General features: G+C 34.3%; 1 protein-coding gene across 6 annotated transcripts in view; it reads left to right on the top strand.

Annotated features, from left to right (window-relative positions):
* Positions 1-21426, top strand: part of ADGRL3 (adhesion G protein-coupled receptor L3) — a 956872-nt gene that overhangs the window by 485371 nt on the left and 450075 nt on the right. The gene's annotated exons all lie outside the window — the stretch shown is intronic.

The raw sequence follows: 21426 nt of genomic DNA on the forward strand, positions 1-21426 counted from the left end.
TAGAGGTCAAAAAATAAATACTAAATAGATAGTGAGGTGAAGAATGTTTGCATATAATCAGCATTAGCAATTTTTTTCTGAAAAGCGACAACTACTTATAAAAATCTTTTAATATTCCTTGGCATAGGGAAAATATTGTTTCTTTTTGTTTCTCAAGTCCATTATGTCAAAAATGTCAGTATATTCAGGGGTATTCTCTTTTAGGGAAATGGTAGATGCTGTCACAAATAAACCCCAAATCTTTAGAGGCTTAACACACTGAAGTGTGTTTCTTGTTCTTATAAGACTTCGGAGCTGATATTTTGGCAGGCTATTTTCTTTCATATGGTTATCAAAGAACCTGGGCTCCCTCTAACTGTGATTCCCATCTTCTCTGGTGCCTAAGAATTCCCTCCATCCAGCTGGCACAGAAGACAGGGGACATGGACTAGATACAGAGGAACCCCCCAGAATTGAAGGTGTTAGTTGTTCAGTCGTGTCTGACTCTTTGTGACCCCGTGGACTGAAGCCCACCAGGCTCCTCTGTCCATGGGGTTCTCCAGGCAAAAATACTGGAGAGGGTTGCCATTCTCTTCTGCTGGAGATCTTCGTGACCCAAGATTGAACTTGAGTCTCCTGCATTGCAGGAGGATACTTTGCCATCTGAGCCACCAGGGAAGCCCTACAGCTCCTCAAAACTGTGACCTGGAAAGGTCATCTCTTCCAATCATGATACTCTGGCAAGAACAAGTCACATAGCCAAGAATAAAGAAATAAACAGTCATATAGACAACTCCTGATAAAGCTGTCTTGCTGGCCTGTAGTTTCTATGAGTGGCTACTTCCCACACTCTGGAGTAAAGAACACAATTTTTTGTTGAATAACTAACTGTCTCTATCAGAGTAACTATGATAAATTTAATTTGATAGTGAAGGTCCATTCCAAAGATGAGTATTAACAAGCAATCAGAACGGTACCTCTAGGTGGAGTAAGCTGAGTCCCCAAGGGGAAAGATACCTTCAGTTACTACCTTTTCACAGTTTGAACTAATACCATGTGTTTGAATTATTAATTATATTTTAAAATGTTTCTCTATAAATTTAATGGAAAAGAATTTTAGTAATCAGTAACTCATCTACCCTAGTGTTTTATTGTATATCATACACATTTTCCATTTACTTAGCCATTACAAAGTGGGAATTTGATGATTTGAAGAGATAAAAGTTAAAAAGATGAAATAGGGTTTGCTTAATTTTCCTGTTAGAAAACATTTCTGTTAGTTCACATGATGAAAGAAAAAAATCCCTTTATTCTGGTCAGATTGAAATCTGGCCAACTTAAGTATATGATAAGTAATTTAGACACAAAAGCAGATATAGCACAATATAGTATAATTGGCATGATTTTGATATTTTTCAGTCTTTCATCCATGAGATCATTGTGAATTTTATCAACTGAAGGATTTACTGGTGGGGAGTCTGCTCTCTTTACCTTTGAGAAATCTGCAAGTGATTCATTCTGCTAAAAGATTCATGAGAAAACAGAGATGATACTCAAAGGCTCGCTAGACATTAGATAGTAAAGGTAATCACAGTTACTCTTGTAATTTGTCTTGAAAACATACACCTTAACTTATTTGTGCATCAACCCATAATATGAAGAGTCTTTTAACTAGTTCTAAATAATTTACCATACAGTAATGACTTTTTCTTTACTTTTACAAGATGATTATCACCCTTGTTAGAGGTGGTAATATTCTTTGAGAGAGAATTAAAAGATGAAGGCACTCAAAAAATCCTTTAATACAAATATCAGTCAGTCTCTTTTGCCATTGAGAAAATGGATTATATTACTATCTACAAACAGGGATGGACTTAGGCTTTTGCGATGTAGTATGCAAAGGTCCGTCTAGTCAAGGCTATGGTTTTTCCAGTGGTCATGTATGGATGTGAGAGTTGGACTGTGAAGAAAGCTGAGTGCAGAAGAATTGATGCTTTTGAACTGTGGTGTTGGAGAAGACTCTTGAGAGTCCCTTGCACTGCAAGGAGATCAAACCAGTCCATTTTAAAGGAGATCAGTTCTGGATGTTCATTGGAAGGACTGATGCTAAAGCTAAAACTCCTATACTTTGGCCACCTCATGCGGAGTTGACTCATTGGAAAAGACCCTAATGCTGGGAAGGATTAGGGGTGGGAGGAGAAGGGGACAACAGAGGATGAGATGGCTGGATGGCATCACTGACTCGATGGACATGATTTGAGTGAACTCTGGGAGTTGGTGATGTACAGGGAGGCCTGGCATGCTGTGATTTATGGGTTGCAAAGAGTCGGACACGACTGAGTGACTGAACTGAACTGAACTGATGCAGAATAAAGGACCAGTATAGATTTCACTACTCAGAACTGCTAAATTATTGATTGTTAAACATGGGATGTCTCAAATTGTATACTCACCAGTTTAGTCTAGCCAATGTATACATAAAATTGGCAGTCCCACATAAAGTAACCTCAAGAGCATAAATGGAAGCTGATATTTGCTTTAGAGAAGAAAGGGGAGAAAAGGAAATCTTAAAGCTTCTTAAAATCTCAAGACGGTTAATTTATTTGTCTTTTTATTTTCGTCATCCCAAATCATTGTATAGGAAATATATGTATAATTTAGGCCAAGTCTTTACCCTCATAGAGCTGAAGTAATTTAACAAAAAATGTTGAAGGAGCAGATTATCCCTTAAATTATCATATTTTTCTGACTTACCATGGCCCTTTAGACTCAATATGATATGGACTACTGTCTCACTTATCTCCTAACCATGATCCCTATTCTTCCCATATTCCCTTCGAATGTTATGATCCTATATTTGCCCCTTTAATGTTTTCTTTGTGTTGGTCTGGGGAAGCTTTGAAGCTGGCTTAAATAAGAGCATAATTTTAATTTATTTTCTCTATTTTTCTTTTTTTGCATATTTTACTGCAAAGTGGTATATTTAAGGCCTAAGCATAAAATTCTGAGTTCTTATGAAAATTTTCACTGATGTTTTTGATGAACTATTTCCTTTAAAAAATTGATCAAGAGTGGGTCCTGGAGATGTGTTGCAGTAGTAGATTTAATTTTAATCAGTACAGTGTTACATAAAATACATAAACTGAGATTCAATTATGGAAACATTTGTTTTGTTCAGTCACTCAGTTGTGTCTGACTCTTTGCAATCCCATGGATTATAGCACGCCAGGCTTCCCTGTCCCTCACCATCTCCTGGAGTTTGTTCAAACTCATGTCCATTGAGTCAGTGATGTCATCCAACCATCTTATCCTCTGTCCTATTATGGAAACACGTGTGAAAATGTACAGTGTGATAGCAGTGCTGCAACTTGACACTATTGAGAACAAAATTCCAACTGCGAAGACACAGGTGCTTGTTAAATTCCTAAATGGTATATGCATCAAAATCATCAGTGTGAATTTGTCCAGAATTTAATGGTGAGGATGCATTATGGGTAGTGAATTAATTCCCCACATGTTTAATTTTTAATAAAGTTGAAAACAATTATTTTTACAAAAGAAATAAAATATCCAGGTCTCAAGAAAAATATTGCAAAGTAAAAAGGCCCTACTGCTAACTGTATTTGCAATATTCACAGCCACAGAACTGAAAGCTGTTGCTGGAAGACTCAAAAGCTGCCAGCATACAGTACTCTCACTAATAGCATTATGCATGCTTACATTGAGAGTGATCTCAAAAAATTGAATTTATCCCAAGTGGCAAACTTCAGAAGGCTCTCTTTCCAAACTTCATAGCATGCAGTTCAGAAAGTGATTGATCTTATTAAGCAGCTGCTGTTGTCTGCTATGAGGCAGTGATGCTTAAGGTCACTGCTTATTCTGTGCACCATTTATCCCTACTGAGAATATTTGCACTGCAGGATGTGAGCAATCAATTGGGATCATGATGGCTAAAATATAAAGGCTAGCTTCTGATAGTCTCAATAAGCTGCACTAGATTTAAAGTACATTTTAGCATAGTAATCACCCTAGTGCTCTGAGAACTCAGATAAATTCATCAAGTCTAATACAGAGAAAAAATCCAGGATGCCAAGAAATGATGTATTGGATGTGGAATGATACTTTAGTCTCTGCTTAAAAATCATCTCTTAAAGACTTCTTTCCTGACCTCCGTGTCTGAAAGAACAGTGGTGACCCCTATCCCCAAACACACTTATTTTTGTTTCCATCTTCTCAATTATTTTTCTTCAGATATGATTACCAATTTGTATAACTATTTAAATGTATGCATGTATGTGTATGTCTCATCTGACTAGAATATCATCTCTATGAGGGTAAGGACTTTGTCTTTCTTAGTTTACTGCAAAATGCTGTTGCCTAAAACAGTACCTGGAGTATAAGAGACACTTTAAACATAAAAGACTGTTGTGGAGTAAAAAGGAATGTATTATCCTTTTTTTTCACTGGAGCTGAAGTAAGGAATTTTTTTTTTATAAACATTCTCAGAGTATAGAAAAGAGTTTTACAGAGAACCCTTTAAAATGGACAAAAAGCTATTAATGTATAAGATAATGATAAAAAATACAGTTTGAGAGAAAAAAATGAATATTTATATGAGATATACATAAGGATGAAGATTTTAAGAAATCTAACATCTTGAATTATGATTGCTGTACATTGACTTTTAGTAATTATTAAATTATCCCTACTATACCTGACATTACTTTAGACCTTATGCATAATAAGATTAATAGAGCATATGTCCTGCCCTTCAAAGGTCCACTATCTGGAGAGAGTTGAAAGCAGCTATAGTATATTTGAATCAATAATGTATATGTTAAAATAGAAGCTAGTATAAGGCACTTTGGGAACAAAGTGAGGAAATGCCTTGCTATTTTGAGGGAAAGCTTTCAGAAAGAATAGCTATTTAAATTTAATTTTGAAATATGAGATTTGTGTATCGGTTAGACATAAATTCTTTCTCTAGGTGTGAGAAAGAATTTGCGTATTCTGGTCAGAATCATGTGTGTATGTGACAGACCGACAGGAGACTGATAAAGAGGGAACAAATTATGGTTTTGAGTATCAGATTAAGAGAGTACATTTTCATTTTATTCTCTAGGTGATAGGAAGCTTTCAAAGAATTTTAAGCAAGGGAATATAACTTGAACAAAATTATATTTTTTAAAAATGATTTCTATGTCCAGAATGTGGTGAATACATTGGAGGGAGACAGTGGCAAGGTGGGAAATTGATATCTTAGACCTCTGGTTTTCCCCCCAAATTTTTTCAGTGGCATGCTCGCTTTGGGGAATGTCTGTTGAGAGTGGGTGAAAAAAATATTGCAAGGTTAGCTATGTTTTGGGAATATTAAGCAAAGATAAAAGGTTTATTATTTGCTTTATTATTTATAATTGCTATTACTATTATTATTATTACAGAACTTCTTAGCAAATTCAGTACAGTTCTGTGCCTCATGAATCTCTGAGTTGGGGGAATGTTATGTCATATTTCCAAACATGATTAACCATGGAACGATGTATCTTCCTTCCTCCTGTAAACTGCCACCTCCAGTCTTATCATCTATGACATTCTTGAATCATCATTAGAGCTAGTATTCAGGAAGACTCTCTCAGCTGGGCTTCCATGAGAAATTAAGTCCTAAAGAAAGTTATTTGAGTTAGTCTTTTGGCAATTTTTCCAGTGGTTCATAGGTAACACCATTCTAGATTCGTAAAAGATAAGCTAATTCCTTACATACAGTGAATGCCCTTGGATATTAGAAATTGATTCTTTAATGATCTCTTTAATTAATGAGAATTCTTTAATTCTCTCAATTGAGAGAACACACTTTAAGGGCTAGAGTTAAAGCAGTAGGAGTGTTAAGAAAGAGGCTATGCCAAATACTTTAGTAAGTTATTTTGATATGGAGAGGAATTTATGGCTTGGATAGACAGCTGTTATCATAGATTTTTTTTATTATTAAAGATAAATGAATAATGCACCAAAAATAATCTCGATACATATATGTTTCAATTTAAAAGTCTGACATTTCTTCCTCATATTTACATGGAATCAAGGCAGAGTTCTGTTCTAAATGATGTAGAGACATTTTAATATAAAGAACAAACTTTTTCTATAGAAAATGATGGGTAAGGAATGTTTGCATCTCAGAGAGTCTGGGAACATATGTTTCAACAAAACTGAACATTTTGTTGAATCACAGGAAGGGCATAAAAAATATACTAAAGCTCCCATTGGAAATTATGAGAAAATTAGACCCTGAGAAAAATGGTCCAAAATATTTATTTTTTAAGGTTGACAATATAAATGGTAGGAAAAGAAAACATGGACTCAAGATATTTGATCAAAATGATTAATTGTTGCATAATAGCTGTGAAGTAGGGACATGTTGAAAACAAACATTATTAGAAACAAAGCTTTTTAAAATCAATGTCTTATGAAAATATTAAAATTTGCATAGCAGATGCCTGAACCTGATGCAATTAACATTATAAACTATAAGGTCATTTATATTTTTATTTTCAGAGTGAAAGCCATTGGATAGTTTAGTGGGAAAAAACAATTTTATCACTACTGAAAATTAATTTTCACTTCTGTAATCAAAGAAAGGATTTAAAATTTTCTGTCCTTCAAAGATGTTGTATAGAATTTTAAGCAACACAAAGACCGCATGAGAAGGCTTGTTTTTCACAAGCAGCTTGATTGATGGAAGATTTCTTTTTCTTTTAAGTAGTGCTGTCTTGCTAGTGAGATAGTCGCAATTCAGTTATTGATACAACCTCCCCATGTTGACAAAGATTTTTTTTCTTTTTAATTTTTATGATTTTGATTGGTACCTGGAAGGAAAAGCTAGATTTCTGATACTATTTTTTTTACTTTCAATTCTGTTATCCATACTATACAGTGTGACTGATGTTTAAAAAATAAGCTTTTATAAGTATGTTGTATTCTTTTAGGGTAGTATCCAAAATTAGAAAAAAAAGTAGCAATAGGTGGGTTGCTAATATTTAAACATTATCCTATAATTTTTGCTTTCTTCCTATATAAAAATCTTATCATTATGATACAGTGGATATTTATTTTGTTTAATCCATTTCATGAAAATCGGGAATTACTGGGATACTTTCATAGATATGGGATTAATTAATTTTGATTTCTAAGGAATTTGACCACAGATGCAAATGATCTGTATTGTTTATTGGAATGATTTTCCCTTTGTACTAAATGTGTGAAAATACAAATTACACATAGGAATACTGCATTTTTTTTAATAGTGGGCTTATCAAGTTTGATGTTTATACTATTCAGGACAAATACTGGCCTTTAGAATTTCTGATAATTGCTTGAATACATTCATTTTTCCATATTGTATTTATTTTTTTAAACTTTTGTTCCCATTATATGATTCATATTTTCTTAGGCTTCAAAACCCCTAAGCATCTGCTTTATCTCAGCTGTTTCAACGAGCACTTCCTTTCTAGGTGTTTAATTCCTCTCATTATTTTTGGTGGTCATTCCACCTCTTGCTTTTTCCCCCAAATTAGTTTGAGTGCTTCCAGTAAGACTGGTACCTCTCAATCGAAAAGAACCTTATTTTCAAAGTTGCTCCAAATATAAAATGTTAAAGTATGAGGCAGCCAAGAATTCAAACAGCATCTGCCCCATCTCAAGTCACTTGAATGCTTCTTGTTCAGCAACTCTATTTTTATTTTTTCAATATGAATCTTATTGACATAGCTTGAACTCTGAAGATGTGCTTAATATTTCACCCTGACCTATCTGTTCTGTTAATTTCTGTTATAGACTCTACTTGAGTATCTACTTACTTCTGTTATTTACCTTAGGGTCTCTCTGACTGCTCTCTGTCAAAACAGGGAACTTGTTCTAGTAAATTAAGCTCAGTAACATCATACGAATATCTACTATTTTAAAATCTTTAACTGGCCTGAGTTATTAGAACTCACTGACAATATGACATCTTCCTGTCTTTGAAGAGTTAAAAATCTAGTAAAAGTCACATATATGGATATCTTTCAGCCTAATATTTTAAGCCTTGAAATTATAGGTGTGATCAGGATTCTGTTGTAATCTAGAAATAAATTATTTGCTCAATATTGAAATTGAAGACTAATAGGTTAGTGCAAACATAATTGTGGTTTTGGACTGTGCAATTTAAATCATTATAACTAGGTTCATACACATTTTTATTAATCAAAATAGGAACCATTGCAATCAACACATTTTTGCCAACAATAAGTTTATTTCTGTAGCATAAAAATCTTTACTTTGGAATTCGACAGACTCTTGGAAAGCATTTTCTGCCTCTTGCTGATTGTGAAAGCATTTTCCTCCAAAAATTTGTCGAGATGCTTAAAGAAGTGGCACTCAGTTGTTGAGAGGTCAGGTAATATGGTGGATGAGGCAAGACTTTATAGCCCAGTTCATTAAACTTTTGAAGCTTTGGTTGTTTGATGTGTGAGTGGGTGTTGTCCTGGAGAAGAATTGGGCCCTTTCTGTTGACCAATACTAGCTGCAAGCATTGCAGTTTTCTGTGTGTCTCATTGATTTTCTGAGTATACTTTTCAGATGTAATGGTTTTGCCAGAATTCAGAAAGTTATAGTAGATCAAATGGGCAACAGATAACCAAAGAGTGACCATGACCGTTTTTGATGAAAATTTGGCTTTGGGGAATGCTTTGAAGCTTCTTCTCAGTCCAACCACTGAGCTGGTCGTCACTATTTGTTGTGTAAAGTACACTTTTCATCACCCAACACAATCCAATAGAGGAATTGTTTGTTGTTGTTGTGTAGAATAAGAGAATATGACATATCAAAACTGTTACCAAGCCCAAGCTCATTCTGCTCACCAAACAACAGGTCACCAAACAATCAGGAGACTAGTTGTTGGAACAAGGAGTGATGGCTTTAATTGAAAGGCCAGCAGACCAAGGAGATGGCAGACTAGCATCTGGTTGAACCATCTTATCTCAATCAGGATACAGAGTCCTTTTATATTCTATGCAGAGAGGGGGAAGGGACTTTCAGTTGCACCAACCAATGGCAGAGTATGACTGTTAACTGGTTGCTGCTTGACAGTTGCTCACTTGGTTGGGAGGGGGGCCCACCGGGGTGCCCAGTCAATGGCTGAGTAGGATTGTTATAGCTGATGTCTGTCTCAGTGGAGCATGCCAGCCAGAGTGAGGGACAGAAAGGCCCCTTATGTCTTGGGTCCCATCTGAGACCACCGCTGCAAAACAAGAATTTTTTGATTTGTGGTCAGCTCATGAGGCACTCACTTATTAAGCTTCATCTTCCCAATTTGCTTCAAATGCCAAATGACCTTATAATGGTTGACACTGAGTTCCTCAGCAGCAGCAGCAGCAACAAAACATGAAGCAAGAAATGTGCAATAAAATGATGTATAATGTTCCAAAAGTTATTAGAATGTATTCCAACATGAATTGACAGATTTCAGCAGTGAAAAACCATGATTACTTTTGCAGCAATCTAATAGCTTCCTAAGAAAGATTCTACCTTGGAAAAGTAAGCAAGATATAGGAAGATATTTCTAATAGCAGAAGCCCAGATATGAAACAGAATGAATGTGAGAAAAACTATAAGGTTTATATTTTTATTTAATTTATAAATTTTTGTATTGTTATTAATACTTAGTTTAAAATGTTATTCTTAAAAGTGAAATTTAATAAAAATAAGATAGTGCATAAAATTGCCATATCAGGAGTTACTATTTAACAAATCATCCCAAAACTTAGTATCTTAAAATGATAAATATTTATCAAAATCGCAATTTTGTTGGTCAGCTGTGTGATTTTTTTGATCAGATCTTGGCCTGCTAGGCTGAGGCTTGATGGTCTACAATAGCCACACCTATCATAGGTGGTAGTGGTTGGCAGAGAAAGTCCATTCGTTAGAGGAGAGTTGGAGGGATTAGATGGAACTGGTTGTCTGAACTTTTCCTGGCCTTCAGTTCTCCAGGCTTCTTTAAAAGGTGGTCTCAAGGTTCCAAGGGACTGCAAGCCAGAGTAAGTTCCAGTATTCTAGCACTTTTCAAATCTCTGCTTGAGTCATATTTTTTAAAAGTGAACTATTAGCCAAACAAAGTCACTTTGGCCAATCCCAGAGACAATTGTGGAGAAAGAAGCTTCACCTCTTTTTAAGGGAATAGTTGCAATTCAGATTTCAAACATTATTTGTATATAGATAGAAATGATCTGTGGCTATGTTTGTAATTTACAGTCACCCTGTAGATTTTAATTTTTATCATTTTATTATTTTTTTCTTATTTCATTGTTGTTTTTTTTTCATATTGAAAATTACATTCCAGTTTGTCTCAGGATTAATTATTAGTTATACATTTACAGTATGAAGAGTGGATCTGTTCTTTTTTCCTTTTATTTTATTGGTTTCCCTTTTTATTTGAATGTTAAATTATCTGTATTTTATTTTTAGTTGGAGGGTAATTGCTTTGCAATGTGTTGGTTTCTTCCACAGAACAAGGCACATCAGCCATAAGTATAAATATACCTCCTCCCTCTTGAACCTCCCTCCCTCTCCCCATCCTTGCCAAAGGAATGAATGTGAATCAGTTGAATTCAGGTGGATGAACCTAGAGTTTGTTATACAGAGTGAAGTAAGTCAGAAAGAGAAAATAAAATACTTATATTGGCACATATATATGGAATCTAAAAATATGATACTGATGAACCTATTTGTACAGGATTAGAGACACAGACATTTGTTTGCTTTTGTTACTATTAATTGAACACATTTGCTTCCTTACAGACCTCCTTTATTCTTTCTACTTGGTCTTTTTAAATGCACTATTCCATAAAAAGATGTCCCCAAGTAGATTTTTTTCTAGAAATCAAAGTAAAAAAATAATTATTTTCTTTGGAATGAGATAGTAAAATTATTTTTAAAAGACATTGTGTGCTACTATGTATCCACATTTGAAATATTCTGTTTTTGTTTGGTAGCTTTAGTGCTAGGCTTCTGCAGAGTATGTTTTGTGTGTGTGTGTGTGTGTGTGTGTATGTAGTCATGCTTTTGGATATATAGCGACTCTGATGATATTTTTTATCCTGTTTGCCCCCAGGTGTCCAAAGTAGTCCTAACTAGTGATTGAAGCTCACAAGGCTCATTGCTACTTTCTGGCCACTCGGGTGCCATTCAGAGCAGAGACACTGTAGCCACTGCAGTTCACACTTGGAAGTTCTAGGGACTGAAACTTACCTCACTTTTTTCTTTCTTTCTCTACTTAAAATATACCATCAGTTTCAAAAGAAACATATCCTTCCAAAGGAGTTTACATTCTGGAGAAAACAAGTTTAATATCAAGAGGTTACTGCTGATTAATCAAAAATATGCTGCTACTCATCCTAGTAAAGAAAAAATAGTTAAAATTTCTCTGCATCAAGTTTCTGGTGGAGTTTTTACCAGTAAAAAAGAGACAAGTGGAGTAAAATTATAAGCGGAATATTTAAAATCTGTTCTTAGATACTTTTGGATAATTTTTTTGATATTTTAGAGAGATATATATATATGTACATATATATACATGTATTTAATGTAGATGTATATATACATATACATGTATGTATAAATAAAATGAAGCCTGCTTTTAGGCTTTTTTCTTAAATTGTTGGGAGTTCTTTAATAATATAGGAAAGTACAAACAAGAACAATTTCTACTATATTTAGCAGATTTAACTCATACAACAAACTGCTTTCCCTTCTGAAAATCATAGTAATGACAGTGAAGAGATTTTTTTTAAGATGTAAATTCTACAAGAATGGAAAGAAAATAAAGAAAAAGTAGCTAGGCAGTTTTTGAAGCAGGAAAGCAGATGGATGAATAGTAAATAACTATTTGAGTATAACTGAGAAATTTCAGTTCTAAACTAATGTTGCAGAAAGCCTAAAATCAATCCCATCCAGAGGTCTTAAGGAACCAATGGTACTGGTCCAACTGGAGGTGGAAAAGAAAATAAAAATAGCTATTTAATAAGCCACACTCGCAGAGAAGCCTGGACACTTGAATCTACACAAGTGTCTCTAGTTTGCCTTTTATTCTTTCGCTCATCTCTTAAGCAGTAATAGATAAAGAAATAGTTTGGCTGACTTATTTTCTACTCTTGTGTATAATGTATGTAGTATAAATTTTGCCTTCCTGTAGAATAGTTCATTTCTGTATCTAATTTTATGGATTTACTTGGCTTTTTTCTTTCTTTCTTCTCTGTTTTCCTCTTTAGTTTTTTGTTTGTTCTGTTTTAAACAATTAAGCCTTCATTGGACTGTGGAAGATTCCCCTCATTCAAAGAGTGTAAGTCAATAATGAACAGTCTTACGGCTTTATTTAGTATTGATTAATGATTAATGCTTCCAGAGGTTCAAGATGGACTTAGAAAAGACTCCCAACATTTGTTGGATCATCAATAAAGCAAGAGAGTTCCAGGAAAATATCTACTTCTGCTTTCTTGACTATACCAAAGCCTTTGACTGTGTGGATTACAACAAATTGTGGAAAATTCTTAAAGAGATGGGAATGTCAAACCACCTTACCTGCCTCCTAAGAAGTTTGTATGCAGGTCAAGAAACAACAGTTAGAACTGGACATGGAACAACAGACTGGTTCCAAATAGGAAAAGGAGTACGTCAAGGCTGTATATTATCACCCTGCTTATTTAACTTAAATGCAGAGTACATCATGTGAAATGCCAGGCTGGAAGAAGCACAAAATGGAATCAAGATTGCTGGGAGAAATATTAATAACCTCAGATATGCAGATGATACCACCCTTATGACAGAAAGTGAAGAGGAACTAAAGGGCCTCTTAATGAAAGTGAAAGAGGAGAGTGAAAAAGCTGGCTTAAAACTCATGGCATTTGGTCCCATCACTTCACGGCAAACAGATGGGGAAACAATGGAAACAGCGACAAACTTTATTTTTTCAGGCTCCAAAATCACTGAGGATCATGACTGCAGCCATGAAATTAAAAGACAGTTGCTCCTGGAACACAAGTTATGACCAACCTAGACAGCATATTAAAAAGCAAAGACATTAAATTACTTTGCTGACAAAGGTCTGTCTAGTCAAAGCTATGGTTTTTCCAGCAATCATGTATGGATGTGAGGGTTGGACTATAAGCTGAGTGCTGAAGAATTGATGCTTTTGAACTATGGTGTTAAGAGAAGACTCTTGAGAGTCCCTTGGACTGAAAGGAGATTAAGCCAGTCCATCCTAAAGGAAATCAGTCCTGGATATTCATTGGAAGAACTGATGCTGAAACTGAAACTCCAATACTTTGGCCACCTAATGTGAAGAACTGACTTATTGGAAAAGACCTTGATGCTGGCAAAGATTGAAGGCAGGAGGAGAAGGGGACAACAGAGGATGAGGTGGTTGGATGACATTACCAACTCGATGGACATGAGTTTGAGTAAAGTCCAGGAGTTGGTGACGGACAGGGAAGCCTGGCATGCAGCAGTCCATGGGGTCACAGAGTCAGACACAACTGAGTGACTGAATTGAACTGAACTGAATTGAATGCATTTCAATCTTGTTTTTATATTCTATCTTTTCCCCTAACTTCTTCTTTACCTATATCCTTTCTTTATTATATAGCTTATTTTAATAACATGGATGAATTGAAGCCGATGATTACAATGAAATTATCACAGATTAAATTCTTATCTGGAATTTAAATAATAACAGTGATGACAAGCACACAGTGATCTCTAAAAAGATGGTTCATGCCCCACCTGCACCCTGTTACCCCAGTGGACCTCAAGTTTCAGTTGGCTTTTTAGAAATGTCTTAGTGCTTGTAAGTGTGACAATACTTTAATAAATTAATTAATTTATTTTTGGCAACTCTGGGTCTGTTGCTGTGTATGGGTTTTCTCTAATTGGAGTGAGTTGGGGCTACTGTGGGTATGTGGCTTCTCACTGCAGTGGCCCCCCTTATTGCAGAGCATAAGCTGTAGGAGTTAGGCTCAGTAGTTGTGACAGACAGGTCTAATTGTTCCATGGACACGTTGAATCTCCCAGATCAGGGGATCAAGCCCTTGTTGCTTGCATTGGCAGACATATTCTTAACTACTGGACCGACAGAAATCCTAGGAAAACTTTCTATAGTAAATTTGTAAAATTTGCGTGGAAAGGAAATTTTGTTAATCTTGAATTTTATTTTGTCTTAAAAATTCTTCAATGTTGGGATTTTATCATATGTTTTAACATTTTGCTCCTCTTCACTGAACTGTTTAAAAAAGTATTATACAGTTAATAACAATAAAAGTCTTTGTAAGTATAGTGTTTGTTCTCGGTATAACCAACATTATCCATTATTGCTCATGTGTGCTTAGTGAATTCTTCTAACAGCTAATTTTCCTTTTACATACTGTCACTAGGACAGCAGAGCTAATTAATTTGTGTGCAAAAAGGCAATTTTTAGGTTTTTTTATGCTTTTAATTTTTGCTGTGAAATTTAAAATTAAAGAAAAAAATAGTTGTATATTTCATTTCCTGTTATAAAATGGGAAAAGGGCAATTAATTTTTACTTACATAATTTATTCAAAGGTGGAAGGGTAAAAGAAATCGCTGTTTTCATCTGTCTGTACTTGTAAGCAAAATTTTAGTCAGACAATTAGACCACTTTAATTATTCATCAAGACACTGCTTATATTTTTGTGACTGCTGTTGGTATATTTATATCAAAGTAGTCAGTATTTCTTTAGCATTTTCTGAGAGTTTATAGAACCAAATTTGAGGTATATGCACAAAACAAAGTTTGGAAGTGCATCTCTTTTATATATTGAAAAAAAAAAATCCTAAAGGAAAATGATATAATCATTGATCTGATATTAGTCAGCCAGTTGTATTTATTTTCATTCAAAAAATTCTATAAATTCTATTGAGGGTATTCTGTTAAAGTAAGATAACAGTAATCTAAACCAATATTGATATTATAGCTGCAGGGTTAAAAATTGTCCATATGAAGTCCTCCTTGAGCATTATAAAGTGGTCTATCTTAACATGCTCATCATTGCCTCCCATTTCCCCAAAGCTCTTATAAATTCAATCTGATTTGTTAAGATAACTTTTTATACATTTTGTAGGATAATAATATTAAAATAAGAATACACTAATAATATGAAAATCATGATAAAGGTGAAAAGAATAGTTAGAATTTATTAAATATTTGCTACATGCAGGCATTCTAGCAGGTGCTTAATGTGAACATCTGCATTTAATCTTCATAATTAAGTAGATAAAAATTTTGTTTCCATTTAAAACAACTAGAGCAGGGAAAATTTTTAAATATTTCAAAAGTCATAAGTCTAGTGAGCAAAGAAGCTGAGATTGAAATCGAAGCAGTCATTTTCAAGGATATACTATAACCATAACATTCTTTTTTCCTCCTTCGTGGCAATTTAGTCCAATCATAATGTAACTATAATGATGCCATTTTTCTCAGGAAAAATTATGAAAAACTGAGAAAACCAACTGCTCAGTTCTCAGTCTTTACGTCTCAGAAGAAAAAAGAAAATATTGAAAAATAAATGTTTAGTTTCCTTCAATGGTCATATTAATAGGAGAGTGAATAGGAAAATGTGTTAAAAGCTAATTTGAAGTTGACAGTTAACCAGGATCATTCTTACCCATCATGGCCTAAAGTAACATTTTTGCAGTTAAAGAAAATGACTCAGTCATACCTCTTTTAAGCCTTATTCTACTGTCTTATTATGTCTTTGCCACATATCTTCTCTAATGTAAGGTCCTAACTTCTTCCCTAACTTATTTTATCTATTTGCTTATTGCTAGTAAAACCAGAGCTTACTCAGCAGTCTTAATTTTCTAAGACCCTGTCCTTCAAAGCAAAAGATAACTTGAAAAAATGAAAAAGAACAGGACCATGTTCAAACATAGCTGAGCTTGAACTCTAGGTCACAACTCTACAATTTACAAAGATTTTAATATGAATTTATTGTCAAACACAAAAATCCTCTTAATATCTTACTTCATGTTTGAATCGTATGATGTAATTCTTTCTAAAATAATTTTTACGTTTTTTTCAAAGATAAAACACATTCAACCTTCGAGAACTGATACAGTTTCTTCCATCATTACCTGTCAGTCAGTTCAGTTGTTTAGTCATGTCCAGCTCTTTACGAACCCATGGACTGCAGCACGCCAGGCTCCCCTGTCTGTCACCAACTCCTGGAGCTTACACAAAGTCATGTCCATTGACTTGGTGATGCCATCCAACCATCTCATCCTCTGTTGTCCCCTTCTCTTCCTGCCTTCAATCTTTCCCAGCATCAGGGTCTTTTCCAGTTAATCAGTTCTTCACATCAATTGGCCAATGTATTTCTGCTTAAGCCTCAGCAGCATCCCTCTAATGAATATTCAGAATCGATTCCTTTAGGATTGACTGGTTTAATCTCCTTTCAGTCCAAGGGACTCTCAAGAGTCTTCTCCAACACCACAATTCAAAAGCATCAATTTTTTTGGTTCTCAGCCTCCTTTATGGTCCAAATCTCACATCCAACATGACTGCTGGAAAAACCATAGCTTTTACTATATGGACCTTTGTCAGCAAAGTAGTATCTTTGCTTTTTAATATGTTGTCTAGTTTGGTCATAGATTTTCTTCCAAGGAGCAAGAATCTTTTAATTTCATGGCTGCAGTCACCATATGCAATGATTTTGGAGACCAAGAATATAAAGTCTGTCATCGTTTCCCCATCTGTTTGCCATTAAGTGATGGAACTGAATGCCATGATCTTAGTTTTTTGAATGTTGAGTTTTAAACCAGCTTTTTAACTATGCTCTTTCACTTTCATCAAGAGACTTTAGTTCCTCTTTGCTTTCTGCTATTGCTTTCTCCACTTTGCTTTCTGCTTTCTGTGGTATCATCTGCATATCTGAAGTTATTGATATTTCTCCTGGAGATCTTGATTGTAGCTTATGCTTCATCCAACCCAGCATTTTGCTTGATGTACTCTGCATATAAGTTAAATAAGCAGGGTGACAATATACAACCTTGGCATACTCCTTTCCCAATTTTGACCCCATCCATTGTTCTATGTCTGGCTCTAACTGTTACTTCTCAATCTGCTACCACTTTCTCAGGAGGCAGGTAAGGTGGTCTATTATTCCAGTCTCTGTAAGAATTTTCCACAGTTTATTGTGACCCACACAGTCAAATGCTTTAGTGTAGTCAATAAAGCAGAAGTAGATGTTTTTCTGGAACTCCCTTGCTTTTTCGATGATCCAGCGGATGTTGGCAATTTGATATCTGGTTCCTCTGCCTTTTCTAAATCTAGCTTGAACATCTGGACGTTCTTGGTTCACGTACTATTTAAGCCTAGCTTGGAGAATTTTGAGCATTACTTTGCTAGCATGTAAAGTGAGTGTAATTGTGCAGTTGTTTGAAGATTCTTTGGCTTTGCCTTTCTTTGGGATTGGAGTGAAAACTGACCTTTTCCAGTCCTGTGGCCAGTGCTGAGTTTTCCAAATTTGTTAGAATATTGAGTGCAGCACTTTCACAGCATCATCTTTTAAGATTTGAAATAGCTCATTTGAAATTCTTTCACCTCCACTAGCTTTGTTCATTGTGATGATTCCTAAGGCCAACTTAACTTCTCACAACCAAGATGTCTGGCTCTATGTAAGTGATCACACCATTGTGGTTATCTGGGTCATGAAGATCTTTTTTGTATAATTCTTCTATGTATTCTTGCCACCTCTTCTTAACATCTTCTCCTGTTGTTAGGTCCATACCATTTCTTTCCTTTATCAAGCCCATCTTTGCATGAAATGTTCCCTTGGTATCTCTAATTTTCTTGAAGAGATCTCTAGCCTTTCCCATTCTATTGTTTTCCTCTATTTCTTTGCATTAATCACTGAGGAAAGTTTTCTTATCTCTTTTTTAACTCATGATGAGACTAGCTATAATAAATTGATTGTATTTAATAACTATGATACCTCAGAAACAGCTTATATATTTTATTATATATAATTAAGTTGTATCTTTTAAAAACTCATAAAATATGTCCTTAAGAATTATACTATAAGACTTCCCTGATAGCTCAGTGATAAAGAATCTGCCTTGCAATGCAGGAAACTTGGGTTTGATCCCTGGTCTGGAAAGATTCCACATCCTGCAGGGGAAATAAGCAGGTATATCACAACTAAGACCAAGGCAGCCAAAAAAAAACACACTATAATAGTAGATATGCATCAGTAATGTAGGCTTTCTCATGCTTTAGAGACAAAATTTTTCTTATTTAAAATGTAAACGTTACATATTTAAACATTCTTTTTGAAGTATGCATAGGTTACTATTTTGAAGTGTAAAACTGGAAATTATTTTTAAAAATTGTCCATTTGGTGATAAAGACCCCAAAAAAGACTTAAATGTTGAAAATGAAATGTCTAAAAAATTAAACAATGGCATTTGAACTTTGAACTTTAGATGTAATTATATTAAAGTATTATTTTTCATCCAGTCATTCAGTAGCTTTATTTATCATCCAGTCATTCAGTATTTATTTAGTGCTTGGTATATGCCAGGGAGTATTTATGGCACTGGCATAAATCTGTGAACAAACTAGATAAAATGAATGCTTGTATGTGGGGTAGGCCAGATTGCTATTTATATAACGTGTTCAGAAAAGTTCTTGTTAAAATATCATAAACAAGATGGATATTATTTGGTTCAAAAAGTATATGGACTTAGCTTATAAACTAGGTACTTTTTGCTATTTTTTTGTTCTTTTTTTGGATAATAAACTTAGATGTTAGAATAATGCCTGTATATATTTATTAGTATGTAGAAGCCTACATGGGAGAAGGTGATGGCACCCCACTCCAGTAGTCTTGCCTGGAAAATCCCATGGATGAGGAGCCTGGTGGGCTGCAGTCCATGAGGTCGCTAAGAGTCGGACACGACTGAGCGACTTCACTTTCACTTTTCACTTTCCTGCATTGGAGAAGGAAATGGCGACCCACTCCAGTGTTTTTGCCTGGAGAATCCCAGGGACGGGGGAACCTGGTGGGCTGCTGTCTATGGGGTTGCATAGAGTCGGACACGACTGAAGTGACTCAGCAGCAGCAACAGCTGCAGCAGCAGCAGCAGCAGCAGCAGAAACTTACATATTGGTTACAATAGATAATTTTTAAAATATTTTAACAATACTTAGATGATTTCCCCTTTTTAATTTAAATATTTTTGAATTTGACAATCTGACCATTCACAGGCCACATATACCTGATATATTAAGACACATAATACAATCTGAGAACTTGGAGGGGGCTTGACTTAACATGGATGTAGGAAAGGACGCTTCACAGAGAATATATTAACTACTTGATGGAAGAAAACAGTTCATTATAAGTGTGGCTGTAGGCACTCTATGTATATTATTAAAACTATTTTTTAATGGTTATTAAGTATATGTGGAAAGCATTGCATCAATTGACAGTATTTTATTTTACTCTGTTTTATATACTTCTGTATACCTTAGAATGGAGATCCTATTTGGTTCTACAAATAGTAAATATTTATTAAGTAAAACCCTATGTATTTGCAGAGTAAATTAAATTTGCCTTGAAAATGAAGGTTTGAAGTGAATGAGTCCACTTATACATAGATTTTTTTTTCACTATATGTACATATACTTATTGTCGGTTGAATTGATGGATACAGACTCCATGGATATGGATGAGTGACAATGGGCTTGAGTATCTGCAGAGTTTAGTATCTGAAATAGATCTCAGGGCCAATCACTTATGGATACTGAGGGACAACTGTATGTTTCTCACCATTTTATAGTGTAAGGTATATGTTTATAGAGCCTTTTATTTAATTTTCATATCAAATAAGAAAACTGTAGGTAGAAATAATAATCCCTCACTTTAAATGTCTGTAAGAATCTAATGAATTATTTTTACATGATTTAATGATTAATTTTATTCAGAAATATTACTGTTTTAGTGACTAAGTGAATGTTTCACACACAATAACTTATGTCTGTGTTTGTCTTCAGCTCCATTTCCTCTCCTCTAGATACCTATTTATTTGGATTAAGCCACTTACCATCAAGTATTTCTATTTTCATACAATTCTTGATTTAGCATATTTCTTCAAACAGAAAAGTTAGATTGGAAACAAGTTAGAGTCATTGACTATATGATACTTCTATTCTCCTCAAACTTTTTTTTTTCTTGATATTCATTTTTATTGTTGTAGCTCAATATTTTTTTGATTAAGAGCCCAAGCTTTAGTTACCAACAAATTATTTTTTATTTTGTTCATCTATATTCGATAAGGAAAACTATTTCAAAAATGAATCAAAGCTACATATTATTATTGTTTTTCTTTTATACTCTAATAACAGAGCCTGTTTTATCTATTAAAAGCATATTCTTTGCCCTTTTTTTATAACATATTGATACATAAACATACACCCACATATCCATATATGCATTCATATACATTTCTCTAAGAATACAACTGTATGTATACATATTGAGAATTGTAACCCATATGTGTACAAGTATATATTGGTCTCCTTTGTACAGCATAGTATCAGAATTTTTGTTTACTCTTCATGGGCAATGATACATATGAAGATAAAATTATTTTTATTAATAAATAAGACTTCTGGAAACAATGTTGGTGATCCATAGGGATGATATGAGGAGTTCCCAGTGAAATGGAAATGCACATTTACATGACACATTTTATATACTACATAATCTGCTTTGTGTTAAGTAATTTTACTAATAATAACTAAATGAGGGACATTACTATCCACATTTAAATGAGGCAATAGAAACATGTTATTCTTTTCACTTCATACAAATAATAAAATACTGAGATTTAAATCTACTATTTGGAGTGGAAGAGTAACTGAATTCATTCAATACAAAGATGAAACAGGAACAAAACCACCTTCAGGAAAACCAGGTTACTAAAAATGGATATAGATGTTATTTAGGAATCATTTTACAAGAGTTGAAACCATGATCATATTTTCATCTCCTTATTACCAACATTCTTGTAGCCTGAAATTTAGATTAAAATAGTGTATATAACTACTACTACTAGCATTCGTTTTAAAATCATTTGCTTTTTTTCTATTTTTTAAATTTTATTTTGTATTGGGATGTAGCCAATTTCCAATAGTTTATTGTAATAGTTTCAGATGAACAGCAAAAGGATTCAACTTTAAATAAGCATCTATCCATTCTCCCTCAAACTCCCCTCCTATCCAGGCTGCCACATAACAGTAGCAGAGTTCATGTGCTATACAGTAAGACCTTGTTGGTTATCCATTTTAAATATAGCAATGTGTACATGTCCATCCCAAAGTCCCTAACTATTCCATCTCCCCA

This window comes from Bos mutus, chromosome 6 (genome assembly GCF_027580195.1).
Source record: "Bos mutus isolate GX-2022 chromosome 6, NWIPB_WYAK_1.1, whole genome shotgun sequence".
Lineage (NCBI taxonomy): Eukaryota > Metazoa > Chordata > Mammalia > Artiodactyla > Bovidae > Bos > Bos mutus.